This window comes from Camellia sinensis, chromosome 15, assembly GCF_055761805.1.
Source record: "Camellia sinensis isolate YWXY chromosome 15, ASM5576180v1, whole genome shotgun sequence".
Taxonomy (NCBI): domain Eukaryota; kingdom Viridiplantae; phylum Streptophyta; class Magnoliopsida; order Ericales; family Theaceae; genus Camellia; species Camellia sinensis.
The window spans coordinates 105,310,879-105,336,069 of record NC_138975.1 but is presented as its reverse complement, the minus strand read 5'-3'; the positions used below and the strand labels follow the sequence as shown (position 1 = coordinate 105,336,069).

The 25,191-nt window shown below is 32.7% G+C and overlaps 1 long non-coding RNA gene across 4 annotated transcripts; it reads right to left on the bottom strand.

Annotated features, from left to right (window-relative positions):
• Positions 1-2,897: 2,897 nt before the first annotated feature.
• LOC114259808 (uncharacterized) lies at positions 2,898-22,831 on the bottom strand. Of its 4 annotated transcripts, none has more exons than XR_014356944.1 (7): positions 22,537-22,831; positions 22,293-22,322; positions 14,762-14,870; positions 12,781-14,118; positions 9,502-9,574; positions 9,376-9,417; positions 2,898-3,206 (listed from the first exon to the last, which is right to left on the bottom strand). It is a non-coding gene; the product is annotated as an uncharacterized LOC114259808 (long non-coding RNA). The 4 variants fall into 4 exon arrangements; XR_014356947.1 differs by having other exon boundaries at positions 12,781-12,907; positions 22,537-22,815; XR_014356946.1 differs by having other exon boundaries at positions 12,781-12,983; positions 22,537-22,796.
• Positions 22,832-25,191: the final 2,360 nt, after the last annotated feature.

Genomic DNA, 25,191 nt, shown 5'->3' with positions numbered 1-25,191 from the left:
GTTGCGGATTGATTTTTTCTAATCCACCCAATTTTGAACGGATAGTGGATTTGAGATTTTTTTGGCCGCAACCGAACCGCCAAACCGTGAGCACCCCTAAAATTTAGTAAGACTTTATGTTTTCAATTTGTTTAGATATTCTGTTTGTATTTTCAATTGAAAAAAAAGTTTAGATATTCAATTGTCTTTTCAATTTGTTTTCAAGTTGAAAATCTTTTTATCAAATGGCAAGTGTTGATATTTGGTATTTTTGTGTGGAAAATATAAGGTTAATTTTGTCTTTTTTTAAAAAAAATCAAATTAAATAGTTTTTGAATAAAAAAAAGTAATTAAATAGTTTTGATAATGCATGGTTTTGTTATATGTATTTATTATTGGTATTTGATAATTATTTGATAATCTTTTGGTTATGTTGAGTTAGATTGTTATCTTAAAAAAAATATTGACAAGTTGTATAATGTTCAAAATTTGTAAAAGTTTAAACTGCCAAACCGATCCGAATCCATCTGCCAATTTGTTCAATTCGCATCAGTCAATCCGACAGACGGATGCGGATTGATTTTTTCTAATCTGCCAATCCGGTGGATTTGGAGGTTCCCTAATTGTAACTGAACCGCGAACACTCCTAGATGTGAGTAATTTATTTTTTATTTTTAAAAAGAAGGTGGATCCCCTTCCGTCCTTAATCTAGATTGGAGGGCGCTATTAAGGTTTATGGATTCTACCACAAGTCCTGTTTTAATAATCTGAATCGTTCATTTTGTCGAGCACTTCATGTCTATCAATCACACAAAAAAAATTAGATCGATCCGATAATCACAACCTATTCAATTTATCGCATTTGTCAAATAAAAAATAAATGGTATATTTTTAAAAATATAATTGTCGTCTATATTTTTAGTGACAAACACAACAAATTGAAAGATTACGATCATCGGATCGATCTAATTTTTTTTGTGATTGATATACGAAGTGTTCAACAAAATGAACAACTTAAATTATCGAAACAAAACTCGTATTGAACTCCACGTGCCCAAACAATGCCTTCCAATTCGAATTAAGAACAGGAAGAGCTCCACGTCCTTTTTAAAAAGTAAATTAATTTTCGAAGTATTGTAGATTTTCGACCTTGGGCAAGCCCAATTGGGAGAGCAATTGGATGGGCCAGATCAGTAAGTAAACCCCAAACACAGCATCCACCACAACCAAGTTTTGGCGAGTGAGTGTGAAAAACTCTTATTTATTGATTGTTTTTTACTCATTATCCACTCTCAAATCAGTTTGCATTTGACTATACTTCTTTCTTCTTCCTTTTATTATTATTATTATGATTATTTATATTTATTGTTATTCTTTTATTTTATGGATTAGGATTGTGGGAGAGAATTTTTGTAAGACTTGGTTCTTAGTGTATTCTTATTAGTTTTCGATTGGATTATAAGAAACTAAATTTATTTAATAACTAGAATTCTATTCTTTGTGGGGTTGGGTTTAATCTTAAGATTTTTCTATTATAAATATAAATATGGGTGATTTCTCATGTTGAAATATTTTGTGTTTTTGTGAGCGATTGAGAGGTACACAATCATTCCTGTTTGATATTAAAAATTATTATTTATACGATTGCCCATGGTTAGTGAAAATTACTGCTCATGGAGGTAGGTTTTGCTAAACTACATAAAATCTTAGTGTTGTATGTGTTTAATTTTCTCTCTATTCTCTATATTTGCATTTGTTTTAATTCTAATTCTAGTTTTTATTCTAATTATTAATAACTATCATCAACTTTGATGTAGTTGGGTGTTCTAGATACTATCTGCACAACAATCTTGAGCATAAAAAAAATAAAAATAAAACTAAATGAATAAATAAATCCCAAACAAGAAACAATCAGACTATAAATCTCCTCAAAACTCGGAAATTAAATATCCAAATCAAATTGGGTACAGAATGTTATTTTAAATATATGCTTCCTTTAGATTTTGTTTAGCAAATTTTAGTATCTATCTCCCCCTTTTATATACATTATATTTTCTTTTGTCTGTTTCATATCATATTCATATTTGATATTTTTTATTTTGGTATCATCAGATCATACAATACCATAGACACGGATCATAGCTATGTCTACAATTGTTGGGAAGACGAGAGAATTCTTACCACAACCTCCCATAGGCAGATTGATGATGGCATTTTTGTCCAAATACGATTTTCAAATGAACTCAAGAAACCTACTTGTGGCAGCAAAAATATTGGTAGGAAGCACAATAGTGATGTTATAGTGCTAGACTCATATCGATGGGTATTTTTTTTTAAGTCGCAACAATTTTCTAGAGAACAAGAACATGAAAGTTATTTTGTCTGGCCATTTAAGTTGTAAAAGTTTACCCTCGAGTATTAAAGAGTCAATAATAAATGAGGTGCACAGAATTGCTCGTATAATGGTGAATTTGGACCGAAACCCAAAAATATTGCCGATTGTTCTAAATGTTGTGGTTAGAACATTGCAAAGACCCGACGAGAGCATGGAAGAAGCGGTTGCCAGGATTACGAGAGAACAGAATCGTTTCATTTTGCTGCCAACCACAAAATCATCCATTGAAACATTGGAGAAAATGACTCCTAAAGATTCATGTTTAGTTCAACCATGTGCGATTGCTTCTCAAATAAAAACATACACGATATGTTTGAAGACTATTCAGATTAGAATTAACGTTACTACCTTGCTGTGCACTAATAAATATCATGACAAATGTATTGTCAAACAGTTAAGAGATTAGCAAACTCTCGTCAATCAACTCATTCTTTTTAAGTGATTGGTTTCTAAATGTACAGTTTTAAAATTAAAGATAAAGAGAATAAAATGATATTTAAGAGATTGTTAAGAGATATCAGTGTAACCAACTCTAAATAATTTCACCATGAAATTGAACTTATTTTAGGGTTAACAGAAAATTGACCAAGATCTTGTGTGCAAAAATATTACCACAAAGACCGGTATAAATAGTTCCAAATAAAGTAAGTTGAGTTGTATATGTTTGTATAAAAAATAAACTCCAAATAAAAAATTAATTTCTCATTCTCTTGAGAAGATTCTCATTTCTGAAAGGAGCTTTTCTCTCATTAAAATCATCCACCTGATACCATCTTCAAAGGCTGAGCAACCGATGAGATTCAAATTGGATGGCCGTTGCACATTGAAATATCTACATAACGAAAGCAAACGTTTAGTGGGAAACAAAACTAATTTCTTAGGATTTGCTCCTAAATTTAGCCAATAATTAATCTAATTTACAATCCATCCCAGTGATTAGTCTAAACTGTAATTGTTGGTGACAAAGTGATATGTTGATTAGAATGCAATTTTTTGTGCTATTAAAGTGTAGTTAATATATATACACATATATGTGTTGGCAACAAAGTGATATGGAACAGATGTAAGAATTTATTCTTAATTAGGCTATCATTGACTACATTTTGTTTGGTTTGTGAAAAACGGGTTGAACGTGATTCAGATAGATTGACTGGTATGAGCCCAAAATTATTATTGTGTTCCATAAAGTTTGGGCCATGGTCATCTTAGTGTATATATTATTTTATATGTGGATATGTGATATGGAGGTGTAAGGCCTGTTTTAAGTTATTTGGGTTCCTTAATGGGAGGGCCCAGTAATTGTTTTATTTAGGCCCAGTCCCCTCTCCTATCCTTATTAGGGTTTACATATATCTATATATATGTAGATCAAAGGGTTGTCAGCCCCATTGAAAGACAACAAAAAGATTAGGAGAAGGAGGGGAAGAGCTGGTGCTAAGGTTTTCCGATTGTGAATACCATCATCTTTCAAAGAAGCAAAACTCAAGACAATAATATAATCAAACGGTATGTATCCAAGTTTATATTTTAGTAGTTAATTATATTCATAGTGTTTTGATTTCTAGTATATAGATCCTAAAATCTTACATGTGGTATCAGAGCAAGTTTATACTAGAATCAAAATCATGGCAGATTATTTCAGTAAAATTATTTAATATAATGATAAGGAATAAATTAATATTTCTTTTACTGAATGATGTTTTTTGCATCTCAAAATTGTGCTTTAGTAATTTCAAGCAAACTTTTTCAATGTAACGAGTACATACTGTTTGAGTATTGATAGTTTGCTTCCAATTGTATTATATAAAATAAAAAAAAAAGGTAATTTAGATCTGGTAGTTTTACGAAAATTGTGAAGTATGGACATGTATATATTGAATCTGTATTGATATATATATATATATATATATATTTCAAATCTTACCTAATCAAATATTTGCAAAACATATGAAACATTCGTTTTATGACTTTTACATAAACATTAAGATTGTTTAAGAGTTCTATATCATGTATATCACTTTGGTGTATTTTTTGTAAATTGATATGCGAATTTTGGTTGGCCGTGAGCTATTATTTTTGAGTAACTGTTTAGTAGTGATTCGTAATATGATATTACATATGCTTTGATGGGTTACAGATTGCATTATTGTTAATAAATAAATAAAGTTTTAAAGGTGGACAAATATTTATTTTGTAGTCTCAGTTGGAAGATTTTTTTTGAATCAATATGGGTGTTACTGCCGAAGTGGTTAACTTATTGAGATTTAAAGTGATTTACCAATAAGGATTCTGGGAAGCTCTTTTAATATTATATCACTCAATTACCTACCCAAAGGGGGTTAATTGAGTGTATTAATTTTAGAGGTAGTGTGAGCCGCTAGTAAGGGAAATTTTATTGATTTTGAAAGAATTTATCTACCCAAAGGAGATAATTTCTTGATAAATCATTCTTGCTAGTTGACTTGTTTATAGGTGTTAGAATGTGTCTTATATATTTAGCCCAAAGGTATTTATATGATGATACATTCTGAAACATCTAACAAGATTGTTAAAGTTTATTTGCAGCCCATTGTTGTGAGATTATAATTATTGCCCATGTATAATTAATTAAGATTATATTAAAGTTTAAAGATGTTGATTGTATTCTATATATTCAACCCAAAGGTGTTTATATAGTGATATATTTTGGCACATCTGAGAATATTGCTAAAGTTTATTCGCAGCATATTCTTGTGAGATTATACTAATTGCCTATGTATAATTGAAAGTTGGAGTTGTGAACATGCTTTCTATATATTCAGTTTAAGAGTGATATATTTTAAATATTTGAGAATATTAATTGTGATTATGAGATTATTATTGTCTATATATAATTGAATGATATTATATTGAATTGAAAGCAATGAAGAGAGATATTTTTATGAAAATCAAATTTATTCCATTAAAGTTTTGATTATGAATCGGATAAAAGATATTGAGTTAGCTTTAAGACTAACTGATTTAGACATTGACATACTCGAGAATGTATCTTCTTAACCATTTATATTAAGACCTCAATATAGTGTGAAAGATTGAAATTATATTCAATGTTAACTATTTAAGAAAGTGGAATTTTAAAATATTCACTAGGTGATTCTTATAAGAAAATCTAAATTATACTCTACAATACTCTATATAATACCTTCGACTTTTACAAATCGTTATCTCTCTTCAGTATTTTATGTTTTTCTTTTCAGAATATTCCGCAAATCTCTTTATATATTATTAACTCAAGTAAGAAAAATTCTTTAGAATTTTTTGTGAGCTATGACGCTCTTCCCACCTTCGGAATCTCCTTATTTATTTTTTAAATAAATAAATACAATGCTATTGCAAGAGGTTGTGTTTTGAAAAGAGTATCGTTCTTACCAATGTCATAAATATAGGTTTATAATTATTATGGTGGTATTGTGACATTTTTATCTTTTGCTTCGCCAAACAAAATAAATTTGATTTGTAAGTTAAACAAATTTATCTATGGTTTTAAACGAATTTCTAAGTAATGATATTTAAAGGTTCACCAAATATTATTACTTGACTTTATGGATAATACTATTAATTTATGCATACATCTCAAGGTCAGTGGGAGTAATTTATTTTTCTTGATCCTTTATAGCGATGGAATTTTACTTATTAGATTTCAAACTTTTTTTTTTTTTTTAAAAAGGTATAACATGATCTCATATCTAATTAATAATTTGTATCAATTCATTTACCATATTACAAATCGCCAATATCTTCATCATACGTAACAATCATCTCTTCAATCTCTTGATATTGCTCATTTAGAAAAATAATATGATCACAATGATCTTTTAACTTTATGAGAATGTTTAGGAGTTGTACGTGTTATGCATGTTCAAGTTATGTCAATAGATTGAATAGACACTTCAGGTTCTACTTACACTCTCACTTTTTCTATATGAGAATGAACGGACCAATTTATTACAATAGGCACAAGTACACAGGAAGATTTATATATTTGAGCTTTAAATTGTTCATCAATCTAAAAACTACACATTTTAAGCTTAAAAGATTTTTTTATGTCAAAACCAAGATAATAAAACCATTGACAACTTACAAAAGTAACAACAAATAACTATAGGTCCCATTTTGATTTAAAAAATATATCATAATTTTATTTTATTTTATTTTATTTTATTTTTTTACTTCTGTACAATCCCAAACTCAAAAGTTATTCTAACTAAATTTTATATTAGTTCGTAATTCAAAAGTGTTTTAAAAAATATTTTTAACTTAGTACCATATATAAAGTATACATAAGTATACATAGCAATTAAAAATATTTTATCACAAAAACTTGTATAATTTAAACATGTTAACATACGCCTCATCATTTTATTGGAATCCAATTACGACACGCAAGTACTCAACTTTCTTTTGAAGTTACAAGCATGATATGTTTAAATTGATTCCACAATTTTATAAAAAAAAATTAATAAGAGGTTATGCATATTAACAAAAATTATCATGTTCACTATAATATCGATCTTCAATTAATAATTTTAAAAACTTTATCAGTGTGTTTTTCAACATAAACGAGATTAGACAAATGCATAACATCAATACTCATTTATGAAATTAATAAAATAATTTTTCCCACACACCTTATGATAAATGAAAATCTATTTCAATTATTATTATTTTTATTTTATTTATTACCAAAATTAAAAATAATAACAATGCTTATTTTGTTGACATTAAAATTGAACTGTATCTCATGGATAATATAAAAATAACATTCTTTAAAATAAGAACAGTACACAGATTCTAATCATGATTCTTATGACTAATTTGAATGTATCTTATGCAAAATAAATCAATGAGTTCAGATCGACAGGGTACATCAAGCGCTTGCTTTTCCATGAGATAATAAGCATACACGTGACAAGAAATATGTCTAAAATGTAAATTTACTCGTGAAGCTTGATGATATTATACACGATTGATGAACAACATGAAAATGGTTAGGATACAAAACAACTTCTACACTTTTAACATGTGGTAATACTTGCCAATGACAAGCAGAGGTGTTTTTGTACCTTTTATCCCCCAAAAGTTCTTTTGTGTGCAGCAATTTCAATTACAAGTTGTGGAGCACAAAAGACACTCAAGGTAAGGAACCGCACAGTTTGTATATACTGTGGTGAATCCTACAACACGACAAGCCTGAGTGTACATAGACGCACAGATTTTTCAATCTCTGTAAGATGTAGAATAGTACGATTGCAAATTAAGGACAATATTGAAGGCATTGTGGCATTCACAGTATGACAAAAAAAAATTTCTCTTGGAGCGTTCTCTCTTTAAATTTATAGACAGAATAATATAATGAATGGAAATATCTAGTGTGTTCATGTTTGCATTTTGTGTGCATCTGTTGATATAACATATGCACAATAACTTCTGTAAAGGGAAGATTTAGGTATCGTTTGGTAGAATTTTAGAATTATGATTTGAAAATAGAGTTGTATTTTGAGTTTGTGAGTTTTGGAATTATGATTTGAACAAAGAAAATTTGTTTGGTTATGAGTTTTGAATTTTTGAAATTAGAAAAGTTGTTTGATTCAAAAACTTACAACTCATAACCAAACACACAACTCAAAATTCTATTCAAAGCTCATAAAAAATTTTAAAAATTTTCGAAAATATTTTTTATTTAAAATATAAAAAATAACAGGTGCCAATTGCCAAAAAAAAAAACAAACAAACAAATACTATTCTGGTCAACTAGCTATCAATTTTTGAAAATTTTAACCAAACACAGCACTCAAACCAAGGTGTGAAATCACGTTTTCAAAGCTCCACCAAACACAGCCTGATTCTACATTACAGGAATAGTTGATGTAACTAACATAAATTTAATCACAATTTTTTTTCTTTTTTTTTTTTTAAAATTTATTATTAAAGAAAAATGTGCATATTGAAAAACGATAGAAATAACCATGTAGAATTTTAATTGCAAATCTCATGTGTTAATTACTAAAGCAAAATGTGCATGTCTTAATCATCATGCAGAACTTCACCTACTATTCTCTTGCATTACTAAATCAAAATGGTTGGCTGGGGTTTGGCATCTCTTGATGAACCAACACAATTCCTATGAAGGTAGATTTAATAACTTTACTGTATTGCAATTTGCAACCACATAATGTCCAAGAAATAAAAATATACCAGCTCATCACCTACCACCTAAATGCATTCATATCCCTATTATTTCTCGGATCTTCCTTGTCTAATAAGAAGTTAAGCTATGATCAAAATAAGTACCAAGTTTTCTCTCTCCCAAAACTACTTCACTGATTAAGCTAGGAGTTGTTTGTGTTTTTTTATTAGTGTCCCCCTCATTGGGGGGCTGTGTTAGATGTGTTGTATTACTTGGGGTATGCCCCTCGTAAATGTGTATACTCTTCGCATTTATTTTATGACTTACTTACACCCCCCCCCCCCCCCAAAAAAAAAAAAAAAAAAAAACCCCACATTGAAGAGAAAAACCCAATTCTAGAACTCTACTTCACAGATTTCCTGCTTAAAAACCACAATAGAAACATACATAATGATTTTTTTTATTATGCCCTAGCATAAGAAAACAGAACATAGAAGAATGGTAAACGACATTTCAGGGGGCTGACATTATATCCACACTTTATATTATATAGAGTGCTAACCTAGTGCCCATTACAAGTAATTTCAGTTTTGGTTTTAGTTCCAATTTTTGGTGAAGTTGAATATGAAGTATAAACAATGCAACAATGCACTTAGATGAGTATGACATGAAAATAAACTAATAAAACACATAGACAACAACCAAAAAGAAATTACCTACATTATGGTTCACTAGATTTCTAGGCAACAAAACATACGCATCCAAAATTTTGAACATGATGAGACCATTCAATAACTTTGATAGATATAAACAAAAATTAGTTTTGAAGACTAACCTGACATCAGAATTCACATTTTGAGAAAGTGATATGAATGAACTGCAAACAAAGGCAAATTAGAATCAACATAAGCTGCAACAAGGAAAGTTAGTATCAACATAGAGTGAAATGATCTAGACATACCTGTGACAAACTTTCCGAGGCAGGTGGCTTGGTATGAATCAAAGTAAATTAAGTTCGTTTTGAATCCTTCAACCTGTTACAGTAGCACAACAGAAGTATTGAGTCCCAAAAATGAACATTTTGAAATCCTTAGAAGCCAAATGAATGGCCTTTTAGGAACACAAAGTAGAAAGTGGGAAATGTACCTACCAACATTGTGTTGTCAAGTCTACCCTAGAGTTTCCTTGCAACAGCTTGCGCACACTTTCAGATATAATGAACTATGCATCCCTCAGTTTGTTAATTATTAATTTGAAACTAATTTTTTAAGATAAAGTTACTCATTTGAGATCAGGTTGAAGAATAGCCACAAAGGTCCCAGCCAATCCTATAGGAATGGTTAGATTTATAGAAATTTATTGTAACATAGAACAAAACTTGTTAAAATTTTCAACAATACTACATACCTAGGAAAATCATCCAGAAAAATACATATGTAGGATTGACCAAAAAAATACATATGCAGGATAGACCACATTCATTCCGGGTGTACTCACATCACACTAACTTTGAATCTGCACCATACACCTCACTTTTGGGATACTTTTCGGTGTAAAATTTATGGGTAGATAGCATTTTCCTAAAATTTCGGACATGGTTGTTTCTATTGATAGCAATCATGACCTTTAAAAGCTAAGTATGCATGCATTTTAGGAATGGTTTGTTTAAATCTCTACCCAAATCCATGATTCAAACACAACCCAAGAGAATTTGTTGAATCTCGTAATACACTCATTCATTGTTATAAGATCTTAGTATATGAAAAAGCAAGACCATTCACAGATCTGTGGAAATTTCTAAATTTTTAAACAGAACATTTAGTTAAATAAATAAAATAAAACTGCTTTGTTTATTTGGGAGTAAAAATGCTTATTTATGAATATGAAGGTGGTGACATAACAATGTTTCTAGAGATACAAATAGTGCAATCTAAGACACTCAAACATAAGGAGAAGTGCAAGTGAAGTGCTTGCACCCTTTTACGTTTGGGAAGGGATTTGGAAAGGAAAAGGAAAAAGGTAGGTGAAATATAAGTAAAATATATATACATTTCACCTAATTTCACATCCCTTTTTTCTTTTCCTTTCAAAATCTCTTCTCAAATACCCTAACCAAACACAGCGTTAGAGATAGGGGTAAGCAAAAGAGCTCATTCAATTTTGATATCTTGAATTTTATTGAGTTGTAAGTTGATTTATACAGAATATGTACAAATAGGATTTAGAATAGGAAAAATGAACACATTAAAACCTCAGGGAAGAAAAAATCATATGCATAAAGACAATTATGAACAGGTATTTCAATAAATGTGGGAGGAAAAATGTAATAGCCCAAAACTAAGTAAACCATCAATAAACGAGCAAAATGATGAAACACAAAAATGAGAAAATGGATCAAATAAGTATAATTTTGTAGAATTGGAATTGCATGTGTGTAGTTTTTTTCCAGTCAAAAAATGCAATGGAATATAAAATAAATGATTGATTAGTTCACGTTCTGTCCAAAACCGACTCTGTTTTTGGCCTAAGGCCCAAACATAGGAACAGGCCAATGAATAATTTAATATATTATAGTTATGTTTGGATTAAGGATTTAAGGAGTGATTTGTCGAAGGAAAATAAAAAGGGAGGAATTGCTTGGTTGACGTGATATCTTGTCAGAATTAGAAATTTAAAAATAAATGAGTAAATGAACTACAAACAGAAGTAAATAATATAGTTGATGTATTGACATATATAAAAGATAAACTTGTTTCTTGTATTGTTCATTCTTAGAATTTTATTGACAATAGTTATAACAATAACTTCTGCAAAATATATATATATATATAATTAAAATTGATAAAACCAACTTAAGATTGATTATATCACACACACAGACACACACAGACACACAGACACACAAAAGGGGGAATTAGGTATTAATATCAATTAAAAATAATGTTAGAAATCTCAAGTCCAAAAAATTAGTTAGTAATTTTGCTTCTTGAAATTTCTGAAAAATCAATTTTCAATAAAAAACTTACAATGTAAAAATCATTTAAAGAGACTGAGCAGCCTCTGGTTCTGTCCTACCTTCATCATAACATTGCTTACTAACTCCACCGAGGCTCTTCATGATCTCTCTAATTACTCTTGCTTTAGAAGTAATCAAAAAAGAATCCAAGAGCAATGTTTCACATAACAAAGCAAGAACAGTGCTTTTAATTCTCAAATTACCTCAAGTTAACATAAATCACCAGAAAACTAAGGCCTCGTTTGGCAAGTGGTGATTTTAGCCAAAAAGTCAAAAAATCAATAAAAAAATCAAAAAGCTAACAATCTATACTAAAAAGTCAAAGATTCCCTTTTCTCTCTACTTTTTGCACATCTTTTTGTAAAAAACCAAAAAGTCATCCCAAACATCCTTTTTTTTTTTACGTCGTATTTTAGGCAAAAAGCCAAAAAGTTACTAAAAAAGCCTGTTCCCAAACGAAGTTACTAAAAAAGCCTGTTCTCAAAGGAGGCCTTAATATAATATTTGACCAAACTTGTAATCAGCTAGCAGAGGTAGTATGTAACCAATTGAAAAAAATAAAAAAATAAAAAAAATCATATACTGCTATAGAAGCAAACGATCGATAACTGAACTGGTCTGCACATAAATATATGCATCAATGTATACTGGATACTACAGAAAACACCAAATATATCCAGCTGTAATCCTGATCTCACTACTGAACACAGCAGGATGAAAAGATCAAAATGAGACAAGGTCATAAAAAATAGCGAGAAACGACAAAATCATACCATTGTCTATGCAATTTTTGCAAGCAGAAGACCAGCGTTTATGGAATCCAAATAATTAAAGTAAAAAATGAATGAAAATAAATGTACAAATGTGGTATAGAATCGAACAGAATTTACAAGATTTATTTTAATATCATTATAATAAATAGTCATTATCAGTATAAATAAAATAGAAAACCATTTTTTGTATTAAGCAAATATCTTGAATGTATATTTACATAGACCAATCAGGGTTGGACTTTATAAACAACAGTACAATTAACTTCAGTAGATCTATAGTCTAACCAGAAAGTCTAAAGCAGGAGAAAAAAATACAAGGAAAAGTTAAGCATTCAAGAAGAGCACATCACAAACCAGATATCTGCAATGAAGCCATGGTTACCAAGAAATCCTATCTCAAATGAATAATACCAGAAAGAGAAACCAAATAAAACAACATAGGCATCATTACCTGGCAAAGCAACCATCAATCAGAATGATACCGATTTAAGTAGCAATCAAGAGCGATGAGGGAAACCCAAGAACTGATGTTGAGGAGCTGATGCTGATGATCGGGACTTGGTTTCAAACCCAGCGACCTGAGTGGGTAGCCAAAATGAATCTTTTCCGTCGTTCCAGTTGAATGATCCAAAAAATTTCCGGAAAAGATTTAACCTAGATTATAGAAGAGAGTGAGGGAAGAGGAAAAGAGAAAGAAGAGACGGAAGAAAGAGAGGGAAGAGGAAAAGAGAAAAGAAGAGACGGAGGAAAGGCCAGCTGTTTGTGATTCTGAGATGAAGGTGAGGGGTAATTCTATTCACACACCATGCTTTATCTTAGTAAACATCATTTGTGTGGTTTGAATATCAATTTTCGATCAAAAACAAAATCTTAGAATATCAACTTTTGAACAAAAATTAATTGTTTAAACAAAAATCTTATTCAATAATTGATATCTAAATATTATATTTTGTTAGAAAGTAGATATCCAAACATTTATATTTGTTCAGAAGTCGACACTCAAACTACACACATAATATGTACTGTGACAAAATGTGATGTGCAAATAAAATCACCTAAAGATGAGATCTCCTGTGATTTTGTATTTTCTGAAACTACCCTGCACGAGGTGGACAATATGCAAACGCACACAAGAAAGAAGGAAAGTAAGAACGCCCAATAAGTACACATTAATGTGTGTTTGGGAGGGGAAAGATTCAGTACACACCTAATCTTTAGCATAAAGCGTAAAGTGGTGGTCCAAAGACTTGAACCCATAACCTCAAGGTTATTAGGCCAAGTCTTGACCATTAAACCAATGGTCACCCCTAAAAAATACCTGCTTTTCAACCCACCCACACAACGAAATTGCACTTACAATCCTCATATTATTCCTTTTATACCGTGTAAAGCATTTGAGACTAAAAGCAAAAAGGGCAAATAAATAATTTGACAAGGGACAAAAATTTACTGTTCAGCAGCAATCCATGCTTATTATATATATACTAATGAGGTGGCTGCCTTGCACGCGACCTAGTGCCTGACCCAAACAATTCCTAATAAAGTTGTTTTCTAATTCATCAAATCAAATCCATTTTAGAATTCAGGAAAATAAAATCAACTTAAATTATTTCCCTATTAATAAGTAGAGGTGTAAAATTAATTTCTCAGTCTCTCGAGAAAGTCCCATTTCCAAAAGGAGATTTTTCCTCATTGGATCATCATCTGATACTATCTTCAAAGCCAGACCAACCAATGAGATTCAAACTGGAGGACACTTGCCCATTGAACTATTATTTATACCTTTTATCTGCATAACGGAAGCAAAAGTTTAGTGGTAAACAAAACTAATAATTTCTAAGGACTGGCTCCTAAATTTAGTCAATAACTAATCCAAATTATAATCCATCCCAGCGATTAGTGTGAACTGTGCTACTAAAGAATTTGTTCAAAAAATTTTGAAAACAAAATGATATGAAGCATATTGAACATGATGGTTATGATTGATTCGATCGCAATTTTTTGTGCTATTAAAGAGTAGTTAAAAATTTTAATTTAAAAAATAAAAATAAAAATAAAATAAAAATAAAAATAAAAATAAAAATAAAATAAAGTAAAAGAAAAACTACGTTGGCAACAAAGTGACACAGCATATTCAATGCATCTTATTCAAAAATAAATTGAGTGCAGATCAATAGCGTACATCAAGTACATGTTTTTCCATAAGATAATAAGCATACGTGTGACGAGAAATACATCTAAAATAAATTTACTTGTAAAGGTTGACTGCTAACTGATGATATTATACGCAATTCATGATTCACATGGCAATGGTTAGGATATCCGATATATAAAACCTCTGATGTAACTAACTAATGGTTAAGAAGCACACTAACAAGTAGATTATTAACATGCTGTAACACTTGCCCATGACATGCAGGGGGGTTTTGTACCTTTAAGTCCTCAAAAAGTTCTTCGTGCAACAAGTTCAATTACAAGTTGTGGAGCACCAAAGGCACTCAAGGCAAGGAACTGCACAGTTTATATATACATTGGTGAATCCTGCAACATGACAAGCCTCAGTGAACATAGACACACAAATTCATCAATCACTATAAGATGCAGAATGTTACAATTGCAAATTAAGGACAATATTGAAGGCATTGTGGCATTTATGGTGTGACAAAAAAAAGTTTGTCTATGGAGCATTCTCTCTTCAAATTTTTAAACAGAATAATAGAATGGTAATAACAATATCTAGTGTGTTCATGTATGCATATCTGTTGATAAACCATATGCACAATAACTTTCGTAAAGGAAAGATTCAGATTCCACATTACCATACAGGGATAGTTACTGTCACAAACATAATTTTAACTACAACTTTTTTGAGGAGGTATTGGCCCTATTTGGTAGGGCTTATTTCCAGCTTATTCCAGCTTTTAGCTTAATTTAAGCTATTTTGATATGTTTGGTTCGACTTAACAATACAGCTTATAGCTTTTTATAAGTCAAAAATCAACTTATTCTTTGAGTGGGGGAGGAGAAGCTTAATTTATAAGTCAAAAATCAGCTTATGTTCACAGTTATAAGCTATAAGTTATAATCACTTTCCCACAGCTCTACCAAATGGGGCCATTATTATTAAAGCAACATGTACATATTGAAACATGATAGTAATAATCATGTAGAATTTTAACTGCAAATAGCATGTGTTAATTACTAAAGCAAAATGTGTATATCTTAATCATCATGCAGAACTTTAACTACGCTACTCTTGTGTGTTAATTACTAAAGGAAAATGGCTGGTTGGGGTTTGGCATCTCTTGATGAACCAACACAATCCTTATGAAGGTGGATTTAATAAGTTTATTGTATTGCGACCACATAATGTCCAAGAACTAAAGATATACCAGCTGATCACGTACCACCTGAATGCATACATTTTTTGATCAGCAAAAAGAAAGCTTTATTGATGGAAAAAAACATACAATGTATGATAAAATACATCAATAAAGAGGAAGGTGCAAAAAGCATTACAGTGAAACATCAAGATCCCAACCAGGTTCGCACCAAGATGCACACCCAATCATCTGCAAGCACCAACACCAAGCTCCAAGTTGGTGAGTAGCCAACATACAGAGCAAAAACAAACAAGCAAACAGCAGGCACTCAACAACAACAGCAAAGTCCAACAAACGATTCCATGCAAACAACTGCTAATCATGAACAAACAGCAGGAACAGCTGCTCCACAACACTAACAGCAACATAAACAGCAGCAACTCAGCATCACAGCCTCAGCAACAGCAGAAGCAGAGCTCCTAATCTCACTGCTACTCCTGCTGCTCAACCAGAATCAGCACACAAGCCCCACCAGTAACACACCCACAACAGGACCCAACAGCACCCTCACCCCAAACGCTGTCTAACCTGATTCAAGTTTATGACTAGATCATGAACTGGGTACTGCACCCCTGTAATGTTGCTCTTTGCCCAAAAAGCTATCCTTGACTTCACTATATCCACCAGATCAGCAAAATTAGGATGTCCCCCATTGAACACCTTATCATTCCTCAACTTCCACACTGACCACAGCATTACTAGTGGCACCAAATTCCAGATTGTCCTCTCCTTCTTCTTGAGTTTCTCCCCAACCCACCATTGTAACAAAGCTTCAATTGAACATGGTACCACCCAACACATATCCCACCAGCTTACTAATGCAGACCAAACCCTCCACAACCGTGGGCAATGAAGTAAAACATGACTAACAGATTCAACTGATCATCCAACACACCAATCCTATGTAAAAACTCAGCTGTCATTACTCTTCCCCTCCAGGCTAGCCACCCGAAGAACTGCACTTTTGGTGGTGCCACAGACTTCCACAACCTTTTAGCAATACACAGATCAGGCCCCCTATCAGCTTGAAGCCATTTCCATACAGATGCCACTGTGAACTGTCCTGAAGAATTCACCTCCCAATGCAAACAATCAACCAAATTCCCTCTCTCAGAAGGGCCATCATTCAACCATTCACACAATCTGCTTACCTCTTCTTCTTCTTCTTCCCAGGCTCTTAATTGTCTTCGGAACCTCAAAATCCACAGTCCTGACCCTGCTCTTCTCTGCCTATACTGCATGACGGAATCCTCCTTGTCCTCTGATAACTGGAACAATCTTGGGAATTCCTCACTTAGCACTCTATTGTTGCACCACTTATCAAACCAAAATTTGGTTCTTTCCCCATTCCTAATCCTCACTCTTGCATTTTCCAAATAAAACTCTACCAGCAGTGGGTTATCTTTAGCAATACTCAATATACCTTGTCAAATTGGAGAAACTCTACCCTCAACCCTTGTCACAGGCCACCCTCCTCTCCATAGATGCTGCACACTACTGTCTTCCACAATGCATCATCCTCAACACCATATCTCCACCACCATTTCAAGAGTAAACTAGCATTCATATCACCGATGCTTCTCACCCCTAAACCACCTTGACTCTTAGACTTCAAAACCTCCATCCACTCTACTAAATGCACTTTCCCCCTAATCACCCCCCCCCCCCCCCCCCCCCCCCCCCCAACAGAAACAGAGCCTGCAGCTTCTCAATTGTTTTTTCACCACTCCCTTAGGCATCTTAAAAATAGAGATGTAGTAAGAAGGTAAACAAGACACCACCGATTTTATCAGTGTTAGCCTACCTGCGAAAGACAACTTCCTTTTCCACAAAGACAACTTTTTCCTTACTTTATCAATTACTGGTTGCCAAGTTGACTGTCTTCTTGGATTAGCCTCCAAGGGTATACCCAAGTACACAATAGGCAGCTTGTGAATTCTACAATTCAGAACTGCTGCGAAATCTGACACTTCCCTATCTGAAACACCTACCCCACACACAACACTTTTATGGAAGTTTATCTTTAGGCCAGACATCACTTCAAAGCATCTAAGCACCCTTTTAATTGAAACTATCTCCTCTGAATCAGCTTCACAGAAAATGATTGTGTCATCGGCGAACTGGAAATGGGAGACACTCATACCATTAGACCACACAGTAGCTCCCTTGAATAGCCCCAATTGCTGAGCCCTTCTCAATAACAAGTTCAAGCCCTCAGCCACTAGATTAAACAAGAATGGTGATAGTGGGTACCCTTGCCTTAACCCTTTTTGAGGTGAAAACTCATCAGTGGGTGATCCATTTACCAGATCTGAAATCCTAGCTGAAGATAAACACTCCTTAATCCAGCCAAGCCATTTCTCCCCAAATCCAAAATTAGACAACATTGAGAAAAAAAAAATCCCAGTTTATTAAGTCATAGGCCTTCTCAAAATCAAGCTTCAAAATCAGTCCTCTATGTTTTGTAGATTTCCACCATTCTATAACTTCATTTGCAATCATGACACCATCAAGAATACACCTTCCACCTATAAAAGCAGTCTGCACCTCACTTATTAACCCAGGCATAACCTTCTTCAATCTTTGAGACAAAACCTTTGCCATAATTTTGTACATCGAATTTACCAAGCTAATTGGCCTGTAATCCACCAAATCCACTAGGTTGTCTTTTTTGGGAACAAGAGTGATGAATGAGCTATTCAGCCCTTTAGCCAATCTCCCATTCTCATGGAACTCATCCATAAACTGAAGAATATCACCCTTCATTACTTTCCAATTCTTCTGAACGCATGCTAGATTGAACCCATCTGGCCCTGGAGCTTTATTCCCATCACAATCTTTCATAGCAGCCCACACTTCCTCCTCCGAGAAATCAGTTACCAGCTCCCTTGCTGCCCCATCAACTCCTGTAGTAACAAAAAGCCCCTCCAACTCTGGTCTACCTCTCCATCCCTCTGAGTATACTTTTCTGAAATGTCTAAACACAACTTGTTTTACCCTAACTAGATCCTCAATGATCACCCCATTCTCCTTGACTGAATCCAGCACACTTTTACTTTGCCTTCTACTCACCATCACATGGAAATATCGTGTATTCTTATCCCCATCTTGAGCCCACTTTAGTCTAGACTTTTGATGCCACGTCCATTCTAATCTCCTACTGAACTTCCAGACTAAGCTTCTCAAAGTTCTCCTTCTAGTAGTCCCCAAGGTCTGAAGAGGCCCACCTTCAGCTTTTAGGTCAATTTCATGAAGCTCCTCCTCTGCAGCTTTTAATTGATTCTCAACATTTCCAAAGACCTCCACATTCCATTTTCCGAGATCCATCTTGAGCTTCGATAATTTACCCTTCAGTCTATACCCGGCCCACCCTTATACATCAGCCACCTCCCAAGATTTATTGACCATAACCTTGAAATTTGAATGAAGAAGCCAAACATTTATGAATCTGAATGGCCTAGGGCCCCAATTCCTAGCATCTTCCATGAGCAGCAACGGGCAATGGTCAGAGACACTCCTTGGAAGACCCCATTGCTTCAACCGAAATACTTCCAACCATTCAAACTCCAGTAAGAATCTATCTATCCTGCTCCACCTCTCACCATCCACTAAATTACGCCAAATGAACTCCCTACCAAGCAATGGCAAGTCCGACAACTCTATCTTTTCAATAAACTCATTAAATTTGAACATTTCTTTGTCTCTTCGCAAACAACCCCGTCTTTCACTCAAATATCTTATTTCATTATAATCCCCCCCAATACACCAAGGGTTCCCAAAAGATGGCTTCGACCTAACCAGAGAGTCCCACAACATGCCTCTACTACTCCCATCGTTGAGTGCATAATTATTAACAACTACATAGTCAAAAGAGTGATTAAATGTACCTGATAGCAGTAAGAAATTCCTTGAGCTACAACACTCAACCAACTTGAAGGCAACTGGGTTCCAAACACAAAACAAACCTCCAGCACTACCTTCCGAATCCACTGCCATAAACTGCATCAATTCAAAAGGCCACACTGATTTCACGAACATTTCATCAACATTACTTCCTTTTGTCTCTTGTAATAACAGCACATCTACACTTCTACTTCTGACCAGCTTCTTAATTTTGCCCCTCTTTTGTTTCCGACCCAACCCCCTAATATTCCACGATATAATCTTCATATCAACAAACAATCTATACCTGGAACCCTTTTTAACGATTACTCAAGATGGAGCAACCATCTCCCAATCCCCAAACTTGCCTTGATCATTAACTTCCATTTCCATAATTCGATTAATGACCTCAAGCTCGTTGCCTTTGCAATTCATACCCAACAGATTTCCAATATGCACCATTGCCCGAGCTTCATTCCGAATCAGCTCCCTTCTACTTGCCCCATTTTTCTGCGGTAATGAGAGGGATAAAGCTGACACTGCAGCTCTACAAATGGCCCCCCTCGAGAAGCTTCTTACAGGAACTGAACCCAAAAGCATTCCTTTCTTCTTCACCACTTTCGTTGCTGCTGGTCTCCTTTCCCTTTTACTACTGCCTTATCTTTTCCATATGTACCCTTTCTTTTTGACTCATTAGTAACCACATGATCACTTCCTAGCTCAATAGCCCTTTGGGCTACAACAGCAGTCAGATTTGGGTCACCAAACGGTTCCACCAATTGGGCCTTGTGAAGAACCACCTCCAAATTAATATTGGGCTGATCCTTTTAGTACCAAGTTTTCCCTCTCCAAAAACTAATTCACTGATTAAGCTTAGGTCACAATAGTGTGCACCAAGAAGTCCCTTGAAAATAAGAAATCTTTCATCTGAATCATTCTATCTAAATCCCACATTGACTAGATTTCTTGTTTTTAAACCACGAGAGAAGATATTTTTCCAGGATTTTGGTTATTGCCCCCAAGCATAAGAAAGAAACAGAACAAAGAAGAATGGCATAAAAGACATTTCATGGGGCTGAAATTACATCCACGCTTTAAATAGAGTGCTAGTGAGATGGAAGCATGCAGACATGCACCCTAGTGCTTATTACAGGTAATTTCAGTTTCAGTTCCATTTTTTTGTAAAGTTGAATATGACGTATGAAGAAAGCATTTAGACGATTATGACGTGAAAATAAATAAATAAAACAGATAGACAACAATAAAAAGAAAAAACTAACTACATTCTTGTTCACAGCACATCCATAAATTTGAACATGAGACTATATAATGGCTTTGATAGAAATAAACAAAAAATATGATGCATGTCACCAATTAATCCAGAGGTCATCGGCATTTCACGCATGTCACCAATTAATTTCTGCATGACCATCTGAACACCAAAAACCTTGATTAATTTATTTTTAAAAATACGACATAAAATCGAATCCAAAAAAACAAAGCCCTCAATTTATACCTGAGTAAAAACAAGATATATTACATACAAGAACTCGATGGATCTGAAGTTAAAACTCAAGCAATAGATATTGAGATAACCATTAACTCTGAACCAAACCAAGAAAAACATAATCCAAATACAAAATAAAAAGAAGAGCAACATTTAAAGACCGCATTAGCAAATAACAAACACAATAGTGTTTAACTTAAAAAGAGCTAAAAGGCGACGGAAGGCTTGGCTTCTTGCTTCTCATTGCTTGCTTTGGTTGGTCTGGTTGGAGTGAATAGGCATGTTTTCCAATATGTGTGTCATTAGAGAGTAGGCTTTTGTTGATTTTGCATAGTTGGGTTACTGGTTCAATTGATCCTAATGTATTGGCTTTTGTAGATTTCATGGAGAATTTGAGTAGTCAGGTGTTCAGCCCTATGTGGGTTGCTTTTTTGTATTCTTTGCATCGCCTTGATGCTTTTCTATAATGTTTGATTTTTTATCCAAAAAAAAAAAGAGCTAAAATAAGTAAGATGAAATCTCCCATACCAGCCATTATATTTCGCACAACTTCCCAAAGGGCATTGGCAATATATATATATATATATATATTTCCACATAAATAGATAAATATTCCCACAACCCTAACCAAAACAATACCTTATTTGAAAATAGAAGTATTTGACAAAAGAAGAGAACACATCCAAAGTTGAAATCAAAAAGTAATTCAAAAAATAGTTAGATCAATAGAAGAAAAAGAACATGAAAATGCAAATGGCAAAGAAGGGCAAGCTAACCAGAGAGTATGAAAACATTATTTTAAAATAAATAAACAAAAATAAGCAAGAGATACCTATAAGATCAGAAACAAAGCAACATATAATCAAAATGAAGAATAAAAAGATGATAAATACACAAAGATCAAATTAGCAAATAACAAATGCAACCCAAAGTTGAAATCAAACAAAAAAGAAGTTCAATATAGTTAGATCAAAACAAGAAAAAGAAGAAGAAAACCCAATAATAGCTATAAATGAAAAACTCATCTCTCCATATCAATGCTGAATACAAAAACCCAAGCAACACAAACAAAAAATAAATTAGGATCATAATGAACAACAAAGCATACATGCAATTAAAACCAAAATAATTTGTAATGAAAATCCTATCAGAAAATAAAAAAATCAGAAAGTGAAATGAAGTGCAAATTACCTCGAAGCTGTAGTTCGTATTCTCTATTCACTTCTCCATATCAATGTTGATGTACATGTATAAAAACCAAAACAATACAACAGAAAAAGAAAGGCAAATTAGGATCATAATCAAGAACGAAGTATATAGACAAACCATGTACTAAATAACAGAGCAAAATAATTCATCACATCATAAAATCAGAAAATACAAAAGTGGAAGAATACAAGAAACACATCTCCCCCAAAAAAACCTCGATTCTTACCCGAAGAATAGCAACACAAAACACCAAGACTGCACAAATAAACAGCTCTGACTGGTACTTGGAAGCCAAAATTGCAAATCGGAACTGAAAACCCAACAAAGAATAATCTTTGAAGCTGTTTGTACATCGGAACTGAAAAGCCCCCAGTAGAGAACTAAGAATAAAACTCCCAAATCCAACCACGAACAAAAAAAATCTGTAAATTTGTGAACCATTTAGTGCAAGAAATTCACAGGCACATAAATGCCCTTCATATTCCAACCATTTGATGTTTGGAAACGCTATTTTAGTTTTTTTTTTTTTTAATTAGATGTAATGTTGATTAAAAAAGAAATAAAATAATTATGAATTTAATGTAATATTTTATTTTATTAATTATTTTTTTTTTATTTTTATAAATTTTAATTCAAAAAAACTTTAAAAAAAGGGTGGTGATTCATCCCACTAATTTTTTGACCACTAATAGCACTAATGAACTAAAAAAAAAAAAAAAAAAAACAAACTCAAGCCAAAATATCACATCACTTTGGTGGGGCTCCCTGTGCCACATCATTAGTGATGCTCTAGTGCTCCCAATTTAGAGCTCTAAAACATTATTGTTAAAAAAACACTTGTCAAGCACTCCCATTGCAACAGAGTTGCACGAATGACATCATAGTATTATTAAATTAATATATTACATAATATAATTACAGATGCAATAGACTCAAAGTGAGTTAATTCATGAATTGAACTGGAATTTTAAAGTAGTTCACTAGAGAGCATATATCACTTTACATAATATAATTACAGATGCAATAGACTCAAAGTGAGTTAATTCATGAATTGAACTGGAATTTTAAAGTAGTTCACTAGAGAGCATATATCACTTATATATTTTATTGAATATTTATACAGATAAAATGAAATGTTCAAGTATGAACATGCATTGCAAACCACTAAAACACAAAATTTCAATTTAACAGAATGTGCATATAATAGCCCTTGCGCTACCATCTTATGTTACGTGGGAGATATTACAATATGCACCCTTAAAAAAGTGCATATAATATACTTTTCATAATTTTTTTACAAATTTCATAATTTAACCCAAAATGTTAGAACTTTTTCATTACGAAAGTCATATATTATTTTCAGTTTTTTTGAAGACACTTTTCAGAAAATTCTATTTTCTTATTTTTCGTATTTTTTTTCTTTATTGAATTTTTTTTAATGTTTTAAGCAATTTTTTAAATTTTTAGGCACACTTAATATAAATATATTTAAAAAGTATAATTTTTATGAAAAAAATATTTGAAAAATTCACTAAATACCAAAAATACAAAAAAATACGAAAATTCAATATATTTTTTTTATTTTTGTGTATTTATTTATTTTTTAAAATATTTTTCACAAATATTTCACTTCTTAAATACATCTAAGTAAGGTGCATCTAAAAAAATAAAAAAGATGTTTAAGATTTTAAAAGTATTAACTAAAAACAAAAAAATACGAAAAATAAAAAACTCAATTTTCAAAAAACTGAATTCAAAAAATTGAAACCAAAACAAAACCTCAAAATGTCATAACAAAAATCACAAAATGTCATAATATTATCATTCTTAACTTTAGAGTGCACATCATAAATTCACTATTTATAACTTTATTACAAAATATCATAACACGCATTATAAACAATTATAACGTTCATAAAAAAAAAACTTGTAACTTTTTTATAATGTGCATCTCTCGAAAGATACACGTCGTAAATTTCTCCTATGCCATGAGTTGCTTTAACTTCCTGTTATTTAATATAAGCCGGCGACTGTAATTATAGTGAATTTCTGATGGGGTCAAAAGGGAGATGAGCGGAGGATGCACAAGCTGCAGTGGGATAAGCTTGCTGAGAAGAAAACTAGGAGTGGATTGGGTTTCTGTGACCTTGAAGCACATAATCTAACTTTGCTTGCAAAACAAGGCTGGAAAATTCTGCCTGGGGGATCTACTCTTGTATCGCGTTTTGGGAGCCAAGACAGATCTTTTCTGGACTCCAAACTAGGGGTCCATCTTGGATTTGGTGAAGCCTACTGGAAGCTAGTGTTTGATGGATGGTGGGAGATGGCAAGAAAATAAACCTGACTGAGATGGCTGCCTAGAAACTGGATACCTTTTTCCATACTGCTATACAGCGTGATTCCCAGATTTCTAAAGTGGCCATGTAAATTGTTGTTGGTTAGAAGAGGAGGTGGTGAGAAGGTTTCAGGAGGAGGATGCTAGTTTAATTATGAATACGCTACTTCTTGTTTCGGATGTGGTGGACAAGTTAGTTTGGCATTACACTGATTCGGGGGATTACGCAGTTGGTTCAGGTTATGAAACTGCAATGATGCTTAAGAGGAATGGCTTGCTTGGGAGATGGAGAGAGGGAGATAGTATTGGCAGGGGAGGAGCTAAAGTCCTTATGAAGGCCCATTTTGGAAAGTGGAAAAAGTTAGGGACCATGAAATTTTTTTTATGAAAATGATCATAAAAGATTTATGATTTTTGGATTACCTTGATTAGTGTGTAGTGCTTTATTTTAAGTGTAATTCAAGGGTCACAAAGCTTTCATGATTATTTTTATGAAAGGTTTTTCATGATACCTAATCTACTTTATTCTCTCACAAAAAAGTTAAA